Raw genomic sequence first — 10,300 nt, 5'->3', positions numbered from 1 at the left:
TATCAATGAATACAGTATTTTTAAATATCCCTGTAAGGCAGATATAGATCTAAGGAGCTGGGTGGTCATACTTTATTTGTGGCAGCCTAGGATGTATCATTTAAGCTGCAGGATCTCCCCGGGAGGTTCTGATATCCACTGTTTTGTGCTGATTTCCCCTTTGCCTCACAGCCGTCCCCAACATTGGGTTCAACTGTACATCAGATCAGGAAAAGCAAAAGGTCAGCTGTGCCTGTGGGGAGGGGGGGTGAGCAGAAAGCGCCCTGTCACAGCTGCCAAGGGTGCCATCACTGACGCATCTTGTAGCACCTTCCAATCACACAGGGACAGTGCTAAAAACCAGACCCAGCCAACCTGGGAGAATTGCACAAAATGACAGGCATTTCTCTGTAACCAAGAAAAGAGCACTGCTATGACAACACCAAAGTAAGAGGGTGTCCTAGAATGCAGGGGGCCTTTATTGCCTGTAGATCCCATAATTAGCTCAAAGGAAACAGAATGAGAGGGCCCTGGTAAGGATTTATCAGAATAGGAGACAGGTCTTTTGTTTCTTGGGGAAGATAAGCTGACCAACCATCTGTAAAGAAAGGTAACCGCCTGATCGCTCTTAGAATCAAAACCACATCAGTGAAGGGCAATAAGCATTTGAAAGAGTTACAGCTACTCAGTACGTGTAATTACACATCTAAGCAGCAGTACATATTTTGGATCCTTGAAATCATCATATATATGATAATTACATGCACTTAATTATCATATATTTTATATATAATTTTAAATATTTTTATAATATATATTTATATTTTACACATCAATTTCATATATAGTGTATACACATATGTATGTACACACAGACGTGTATATGTATACATACACAGACATATATTTCATATATAGAAAGTTCAATACAATTAACCATGATTCTTAAAAATATTTGGATGAAAGAAACTAAACTAAAGGAAAACATAGTTCTCTCTCTCTCTGTCTCTCTCTTTTAAACAGATTAGTATGTCAGAGAAAAATCCATTGCCAATATATAACTACCATAAGTGTATAGGATAATTGTTAAGATAATGCTATGTATTTATCAGTTGTGTACACTTTAGCAACTTATTTTATCTTTCTAATCTACAAAATGGTGATATTAATTATACTTATATACAAGGTTCTTGTGAAAATTAAATGCGTTAACACGTAAAAATCTTAGCACAGTTCCTGAAACATTGTACTGGAAAGCACCACTGCAATCAAGAATCTTCTATTAACTTGGTGATTCTGAGGTTGAAATCCCCAACATTTAATTGAAGTAACATTCATTAAGTGCCTACATTGTGCAAAGAATTCTACCAGACTCTGAAGGGATATGAAAAGGAAAGCAGTATACGCCCTGCTCTTTAAGAATTTACAAGCCTATGGAAGTTGCCCTTACATATATGAAAATGATGTAAAGTAATAAAATAATATAAAGAAACAAAGCCTATGGAACCGGAAAGAAATGTGATCACTGCTGACTAGAGAATGAGGATGAACAGCTGAGAGAAGGTGCAACTTTGGCATTCCTCAAGGGAAAGAAGGGATTTTGAACAGCAACACCGGGAGAGGGAATTCCAGGCAGAGGAATAACTTGAGCAAATTTAGGGAAGTTTAAAAAAATCATAGTACATTTATATCTTAGTAACCTCACTAAAAATCAGAGAAGTGACTTGTAGGATATTATTATAATTCATATCATATGATTCCCATATATATGTGAATAATCATATATAATTCACATATAATTATAATTAAGCAATGATTATGATTATTTACAGAGTCAACACACATTGCTATGCTTGGCTATTGTCTTCAGTAATAGTGAATACAGACCATAGTAAATGAATCCAAATGTCTTTCCTTTATTAATTCAATTAACATCTATGTTGTGCTTACTAGGTACCAGGTACTGCAGTTGGGACTTAGAACACAAAGCAGGTATGATGCAAGGTTTGTTCTCAAGCAGCAGTGGATAAATGGAGAGACAAGTTAATAGGCCATCAGGATGCAGTGAGATGGTCTTGTGATCACAGGATGCCACACCTTGGGGCTGGGAGAGCTCCTAGCAGGGCAAGGTGGGTCAGATGATGGAGGGGTCGTGAGAAGGACAGAAGTTTCTCTATGAGGCGACATATGGGCCCCATCTTCCAGAAAAAAAAAGGAATTAGATAAAAGTAAGGAATGAGGGGTCATTTATAGCTGCGAGTGGGATGTACACAAGTCTGGAAGCGTGAGAATAGCGAACTTCATGTATAATAATCTGTGGACTGCCTGAGTCAAATGAGAACAGAGGTTGGTAATATTTAAGCCTGAAAAATAATCAAGGAACAGATAATTAAGACCCTTATATGTTATGCTAAGGACTTAGAATTTTATCCTGAAGGAACAGGAAATGAAGGAAGGAACAGGAAATGAAGGAAGGGTTTCAGATAAGACAGAAAAAATTTGCATTTAGAAAGACCACTTTGGCTGCACCATGAAAGCTGATTGGCAGGATCTACTGTAAAGGTGGGGGTAGCAGGGACTTCAGACCCCAGAAAGTGATGCTTGACCTGGAATGCTGCTGGTCTGAGGATGAAGGACAGTAGAGGACTCAGTAGTAATTGGATCTGGCTGGAGGAGTGAAGTTAAGGGTGTCTCTCAGGTTTTTACCTTGGTGTTTGTATCAGTCAGGGAAATTAACCAAAGCTTCAGTAACAAACAAGTCTAATAATGCAGGGCTCAACATGATACAGTTTTCTTTTGTTTAGCACTCGTTTAGCATACCGTCTAACACAAGTGGGGCAACTCTCCATCAGGCTGTGTCTTTTCTCCTATAACAGGCCCTTCTAGAATTCTTCACTGCGGCCATGTGAGAAGTGTGTGTGGTAATGGGGAAAACCTTAGCACCAAGCTTACATGGAGCCTATGAAACTGCTCCCCACAGGCCTCTGCCAGAACTGTCTCAGGATCCCACGGTGCAGGGAGGACTGGAGAATAGGGCCTTCCTTTGTCTTGAGTTGGAAAAAGAAACAGTTTACACACAGTGTTGTCTGTGCCAACGTATCCTTTTTTTGAGATCAGAAACAACAGAGGAGGAACCAGTTTGGGGAATCAACTGAAAGTTCAATTTTGAACTTGCTAAGTTTGAATGACTCTAGGACATTATAGGTCTATAGATAAAGACATGAAAAATTAAGTCTTTCAGAAGCTCAGAAGAGGATTCTGCAATCATGTTACCCACTTAGGGATCCTCAGCTTATGTTTAGTAGAGAAAGCAGTTAGGATGTATGGGGGCACACAGGGAGAGCCCCGAAAGAGAGAGCCCTGGAGTTAACTTCTAAGGGCAGTGTAGGAAAATAGGAGCCCATGAACGAGAATAAGCAAGAGTCTCCAGAGACTGCAGTGTCCCAGAAACAGAAGCCTGGATTAAATGATTAAAGGAGCAACAGAATTTACTAATATTTATTGTTGCAGAGAAGTGAAGAAGCTAAACCTGAAAAGTCCACTGGCAAGAGAGATTCCACCAGCGTCCAGAGGGTGAGCAGCTTCGGTCAGTGTTGGGGGAAGTTGCCAGATTTCAGTAAATGGGGGACTGGGAGGTAGAGTAGAACCAGAGGGATTAGATGAATCTTTCCGGTTTACCTGCTAGGTAGCTTGGGAAGCAGGAAAGTTAAAAGGAACACTTTACAGTTTTCTTTTCTGCCTTTTATTCTGTAAAAGAAGGGAAAGACCTTAGTCATTTAAAATATTGATAGAAAAAATGAGTTGTAGAGAGAAAAGTGTTAAAAAGCAGGCCCAAATGGGATAAGTGGTGAACTGATGACTTTGAAGACCCCAAGGAGAACAGGATGCTGAGGGTGAAAGGGCTGATTCAGTTGAGAGAAAGGCCATCTCCTTTCTGGGGAGGGGAGGAGGTGCTGACTGAGACCACAGGAGTAAGATGCTCTGGGAAGGATAGGTCATCAACTTTTCTAAAGGCCAGTACCCATCCTGTTTGGCTTTGCACAGGGCAGTGCGGAATTTAATGAAGAACAATGAGGAGACCAACACTGCTCTTCCCAACAGCTTTTCCAAAGGCAGAAAGAGACCTGCCTGCACAGCAGGAAAGGCTGGCTGTTGGTTTAATGAACCAAGGGAGTCATTTAAAAAATGTTTGTGAGTTGCAAACATTTGGTCAGTGACCTGCTTATCATGCATGTTGGACATTTGTAAGAGCAAGATTGGGTCAAAATTTATAATTATAAATTATAATTAACATAGTTAAAACTTTGGTAATTATTTTTTCAAATTTTTCTATGAAGTTTTTACTGATATTTGTGTTCACAGTAACAGTGCCAGCAACCATGGGGTTGTGAGTTCCTGTTTTTCCGCTTTGTCAATCTGGGATTTGATTTCTTTTTAACCTTTATTGATAGTGAAAACTCATATCGCATTGTTACTTAATTGCATTTTCCTTCCTACTAATAAAGGGAAGAATCTTTCCATACATTCATTGGAATTTTAATTTCTTCTTCTCTGTATTATTTGGACAAATCCCTTGTTACATTTGTATTGGATTATTCATATTTTTTGTCAATTTTTGAATGTTCTTTTAATTCTAAGAAAACTGCCATTTACTCTTATATGAATGGCAAATATTTCTTCATTTCTGTTGTTTTTGTCTTTTATCTATGAGAATGGGTATAACTTTTAAAATCCTCCCCCTCATGTGCTGCAAATTTCTTGCTAAGTTCATTAAGATATTTTAACCTCCCTTCTGGGGAGTATTATTGTAAATCTGATATTTTTCTTTCAATTAAAGCAGTAAAGAGTGTTTTTGTTTGGGTATATTAATAGAACCAACCACTTTCTGACCTGGATGTAATAGTTGTTATTGTATTTATTATATTTGTGATTAATAGTTTTTTTTTTATTTCATTCTGTTGCATTTAAGGTATAGAATTATATAACCTGTAAAAGATAACTTTGCCATGTTTTTTTTCCAGTTTTACTTTTTTTCTCTTTTCATGTCTCTCTGAATTGACTAGTACTCCTGAAAAGACTATTAAGTGATGGTGTCTTGATCTGGCCTAAACCAACTGCTTTTAGCCTCTCTCCTTCAAGTAGGATGCGGGGTGTGATTTCCCATGTGTTCTTCTCATCCAGTAAGGAAATAGTTAACTGCTCCTATTTTATAAAAATATTTTTCTTTAATCAGGCACAGAGTTGGAATTTTTCATATGTCATTTCTGTATCAACTGAAATGAAAAGATAGTATTTTCATTGTGATTGATCACAGTATTTTACGTAATCTCTAACTACGATTGAGTCCTGGAATAAATCCCTTTTTGTGGTGGCCGTTGTTCTTTTCATGTATGTTGGATTCTATTTACTTGCAAGATATTCATCGGTAGCTGTGCTTTCTTTTTCATGCTGTAGAAGCTTCTTCAATCCTCATTCAGCCCTTGTGTTGCCAGAAATTTCCAGGATGAAATAATCGTCTCTCTTTCTCCCTTGTTTTCCCCTGGACTTTTATATCTAGAGTGAGACCCTCTGACTGGTAAGCTTGAAAATCCTGTTGGGAAGAATACACTGGACAACGCAGTTCCCCAATTTTCCTTGGCAATGGAAATAAGATTTTTAGAAGGAGGTGGGAGTTCAGGGGAAGAAATGAGAGACAATCATCACCATAGTTGTCAAGGAACCCTTTTTTAGTTTTCCTTCTCTGTTTTACTTCCTTTTAAATTTCCAATTTACTGCCTTTGGTTTTTATATCATTAATTCTTTAATCTTCTCCTTTTGTTTTATTCTAACATACTTTTCCTAAATTTTCAGGAAATGCCTTAGTTTAATTTAATACATTATTGTTTAATGACATAACTGTTTAGGTCAATGAATTTCATCTGAGCACTGGCTTACTCACATCTTAAAATTCTGTTACATACCAAATATAGTTCTCTTCCTATCCTACAAATGCTACATGTCCTTCAAATTTCAACAAAGTACAGCCAGTCACTACAAAAGGGATGAGGGTAAGCATCTCTTTGTTGTGCCAGTGGGAATGTGAGTAGAGACACTCTTTTTATAATTTGACCATATGTATAAAATGCACTATAGGGCTTCCCTGGTGGCACAGTGGTTGAGAGTCCACCTGCTGATGCAGGGGACAGGGGTTCGAGCCCCAGTCTGGGAAGATCCCACATGCCGTGGAGCGGCTGGACCCGTGAGCCATGGCCACTGAGCCTGTGCATCCGGAGCCTGTGCTCCGCAACGGGAGAGGCCACAACAGTGAGAGGCCCACGTACCACAAAAAAAAAAAAAAAAAGCACTATAATTTTTTGTCTTTTAATTCATTAATCACACTTGTAATTTAACCCAAGGAGATGATTAGAGATACACAAAGGGCTTTCTATGACAAGGATGTCAATCGCAGTTCTATCTGCAAAATTTGGAAGCTGCAAAAATGTCAAACAATGGAACAATATGGTTAAATATAAGTTTTGGTAAAATCACGTGATGGGGTATTCATTCTGCAGTCAGGTATTTTTATTCTAGAAATGTTTACTAAACAACTAAAAGTTATCCTCTTAGAGAATATTGAAAAATAAAAATATATCATAAGAAAGTTCTTATGATATATTTTAAAGTGAAAAACGATGTTGCATCTTGTAAGAGCAATGTGTCTTCAATTTTGTAAGAGAATCATTTGTAAAATACATGTCAGAATATTTACAATTATTATTTATGGGTGTTGAAGATATAGGTAGATTATATTTTAACTTTTTTTTCCAATTCTCCACATTATTCATTCATAATAACACAGAAAAATAATGAACATTTTTCATAATATGTGGGAATAAATAGGCCCAGTTTAGGAAGTAACCTAGGCATACAGCTTACTGTATAAAATTATCTGGAAAGCAGCCTGGTGCTGCTTTTCTTTCTTGCTTGCTTGCTTGCTTGCTGCATTGGGTCTTCGTTTCTGTGCGAGGGCTTTCTCCAGTTGCGGCGAGCGGGGGCCACTCTTCATCTCGGTGAGCGGGCCTCACTATCGCGGCCTCTCTTGTTGCGGAGCACAGGCTCCAGATGCGCAGGCTCAGTGGTTGTGGCTCACGGTCCCAGTTGCTCCGCGGCATGTGGGATCTTCCCAGACGAGGGCTCGAACCCGTGTCCCCTGCATTGGCAGGCAGATTCTCAACCACTGCGCCACCAGGGAAGCCCCAATTTTTTTCTTTTTTTAACATCTTTATTGGAGTGTAATTGCTTTACAATGGTGTGTTAGTTTCTGCTGTATAACAAAGTGAATCATCTATACATATACATTTATCCCCATTTCTCCTCCCTCTTACGTCTCCCTCCCACCCTCCCTATCCCACTCCTCTAGGTGGACACAAAGCACAGAGCTGATGTCCCTGTGCCATGTGGCTGCTTTTTTTCCAGAGCATAAAATCTTTAAATCTTCTAGGCCTCCTGTAGTGATCAAATATTTAACTTTCAAAATTATTCCTCAGCATGCACATATAATTGTTAGTTGAAAAGTTACACCAAGTTAATAGATTGTAACTGAAAGTAAACCAAGTAAATAGAAGATTTCTGGGCTTGTGTTTTATAAAAAAGAAAGCAGATGCATTTTCAGACAGAAGAGAAGGAACTACCATTTCTTCTCATGATTAGCTGGTCTCTAAAATATTCATAGATATTATTCAGGGACCTGAATGATTGCTAGGTAAGGTCAGAACCACAGGCCTAAGTTAGAAGGGAGAAGCTCTTCATCAGATAAAAACTATGAAACCAATTTCAAGTTAACATTCTTGGTTTTTCAGAGCTCAGTCTTAAAATTTTCTTTAAATTTTTATTAAAGTAAAAGAAACCGGAAAAGTACTTCATGTTGAATCAAAGCTGCTCTCATGAATACTACACACAACGTAAACCAAAGGATAAATCCATGCTTCTTTAGGACCTGAGTGGGTGGACAGGGTTTCTCTTAGCTTCTTGTAGCCATTTTGAGTAGAAAAAGAAGAAAAGCGGGGAGGTATTTCAAAGTGTGGTTGAGTCCTATTTTTGGAGACCGTCTGGAAATTATTGATGCTTGAAAACTACTTTTTTTGTAAATCAAAACTAAACCACATGAATGAAATTTCTCTTTCTTGTTGAGAAAGGTAAATTTTTTTTCAAAATCTAAATCACAAACAGAGGTGGCCTTCCCTAACAAACCTATTCAAAGTAGGTCTCTGCTGATCAGTCAATCATAACTGCCTTCTTTCCCAGTCCTAAAAATTCTTAACCTTTCTTCCTCCTTCCTTCCTTCCTTCCTTCCTTCCTCTCTTTCTTTCATTTCTCTCCTCCACTGAAATTCTTATTCTATGAAGGCAACTTGTCTACCTCTTATAAGTACTTATAAACTCATTACATAGCTATTTAATGAAAGAAGAAATGATATTTAAAATCTATTCTCATAATCTCATGTATAACTAACTGGATTACTTTAATCTTTTAACTGGAAAAGTAATTTCAATAACTAGAAAAAGAAAACTGGTATTGAAGTAAGCGATTTGGGCAGTATAAATCTTATTCTATTTTTGCCACAATGAAAATAGTCAGTCTGAGGCAAAAAACCTTGTATTGATCTGGAAATGGAATTATGAATAAAGTTCTAAGGGAGGATTGTTTATGATTCAGAGATGAACAGCTTCTCTTAGAGTCCTGAAAGTAGCAGTATTTTTTATAATGTATTTTAAGAGTGATACTGATGGAGAAAGCAGTAGTATGCAATTGCCTTAATCTTTGAAACAGCAAGTCTATTCTAAACTTCTCTAATAGTTGTTTTTGTTTCTTTTTATGAAACTAGTGCTAAAGCATGACAGAAATGACTGCTTCTAAACAGGACTAAATGCACTTTCAAATGATATCTTGTTTAGAAGGTTAAGCCATGTCTACGGAAGCGCTGCACCTTGAGATTTTTTTCATCAATGACTCTAGTATTTCTAATAAAACTCTTTCTGTGTTTATCAGTTTGGGGTATTATTTAAGAGTGTGGACTTGATGTCCGACTAGCCCAGCTTGAGCTGTGTGACTTTGGGCAAGTTACTTCTTTCTGTGTCAGACTTCTATTATAAAATGAGAATTAACAACAGTGGCTACTAATGTGAGGATTAAACATGGGGCACATTTGTTGGTACAGTTAGGACAGTACCAGTGCCTGGTAATGTGGCTGTTTCTGTGGTTGTGTTATGATTAGTACCTTTACCATTATTTGATTCTTTAGGAAGCTGCCATTGATCTTGAGAGCTGACTAGATGGTCAAGGAGCATGTGACCAGGGCCATTCCTCTGCATTTACATCAAGGATTTCCCGTCTCAATTTTGAGTTCCATTCTCTCGCCTCAGGAAGTTCCCAGATCTGCACCTGTTCACTGATTTTACCTCTTCTGCCAGTAGAGACTATGGCAGCCAAGACTCAGTAGGAAACAAAATGGTCTTTTTCACCCAAATCGCATTTCAAAAAGGGAGAGCTAAGAAAAGTGAGACTATCCCAGTGGAAATGAAATATCTTCAGTAGTGGATAAATCAGCAGCAGTGGAATTCAACTTGAGTTTGTAGAGGTTAAAGGTCATTTTGGAGAGTCCAGGAATCCTGCAGTAATCCTGATACCAGTTTAGATCCTTAATTTGCCCCAGACATGCTAGGAGGGCTTTACAGGTATTAATTCATTTGCTCTCTTAACAAACTTTCAAGGCAATTGCCATTATCATGCCCATTTTACAGATGAGCAAACCGAGGCACAGAATGTTTAAGGTACTTGCACAAGGACACTCTGATTTTAAGTAGCAGAACTGTGGAACCACAGAGGATGCCATGGCCAGTGTCCTGCAGCTCAAGGCATGCATTTACAAGCACTATTTTTACACAGGTTAACCCAGGGGCATCATGAATTTTATTGGACTCTTGTGCTACTTATTTTTCTTCTGAGAGTTGGAAATCTTGGCCGCACAATTGATAGTGTCAGCCCCTTCCATATAGCTTGACAGCTTCATGACTAATAGTTTACTTCTCAGTTTTTAAATGAATAGTTGTTTGAAGAATTTCTCAGAGTGTCATGCATAAGGCAGGCCACATCCAGAACTTTCTCTCTGACAAGGAGAACAGGCCTGAAGATGCAGTAAGAACTGAGATACAGAAGGAAGCCAGTGTGCCCATATGGCAAAGAATGCACACCAGCTACTGCTGGGCACCTGCCGTCTCTCCCCGTAACTGCAGCTGCAGCACTTAAAAGGCAGCAATACCTGTGATCCCCAGGTTATCCTGAG

The sequence above is a fragment of the Hyperoodon ampullatus genome (assembly GCF_949752795.1).
Source record: "Hyperoodon ampullatus genome assembly, chromosome: 16".
Taxonomy (NCBI): domain Eukaryota; kingdom Metazoa; phylum Chordata; class Mammalia; order Artiodactyla; family Ziphiidae; genus Hyperoodon; species Hyperoodon ampullatus.
This window is presented reverse-complemented; position numbering follows the sequence as displayed.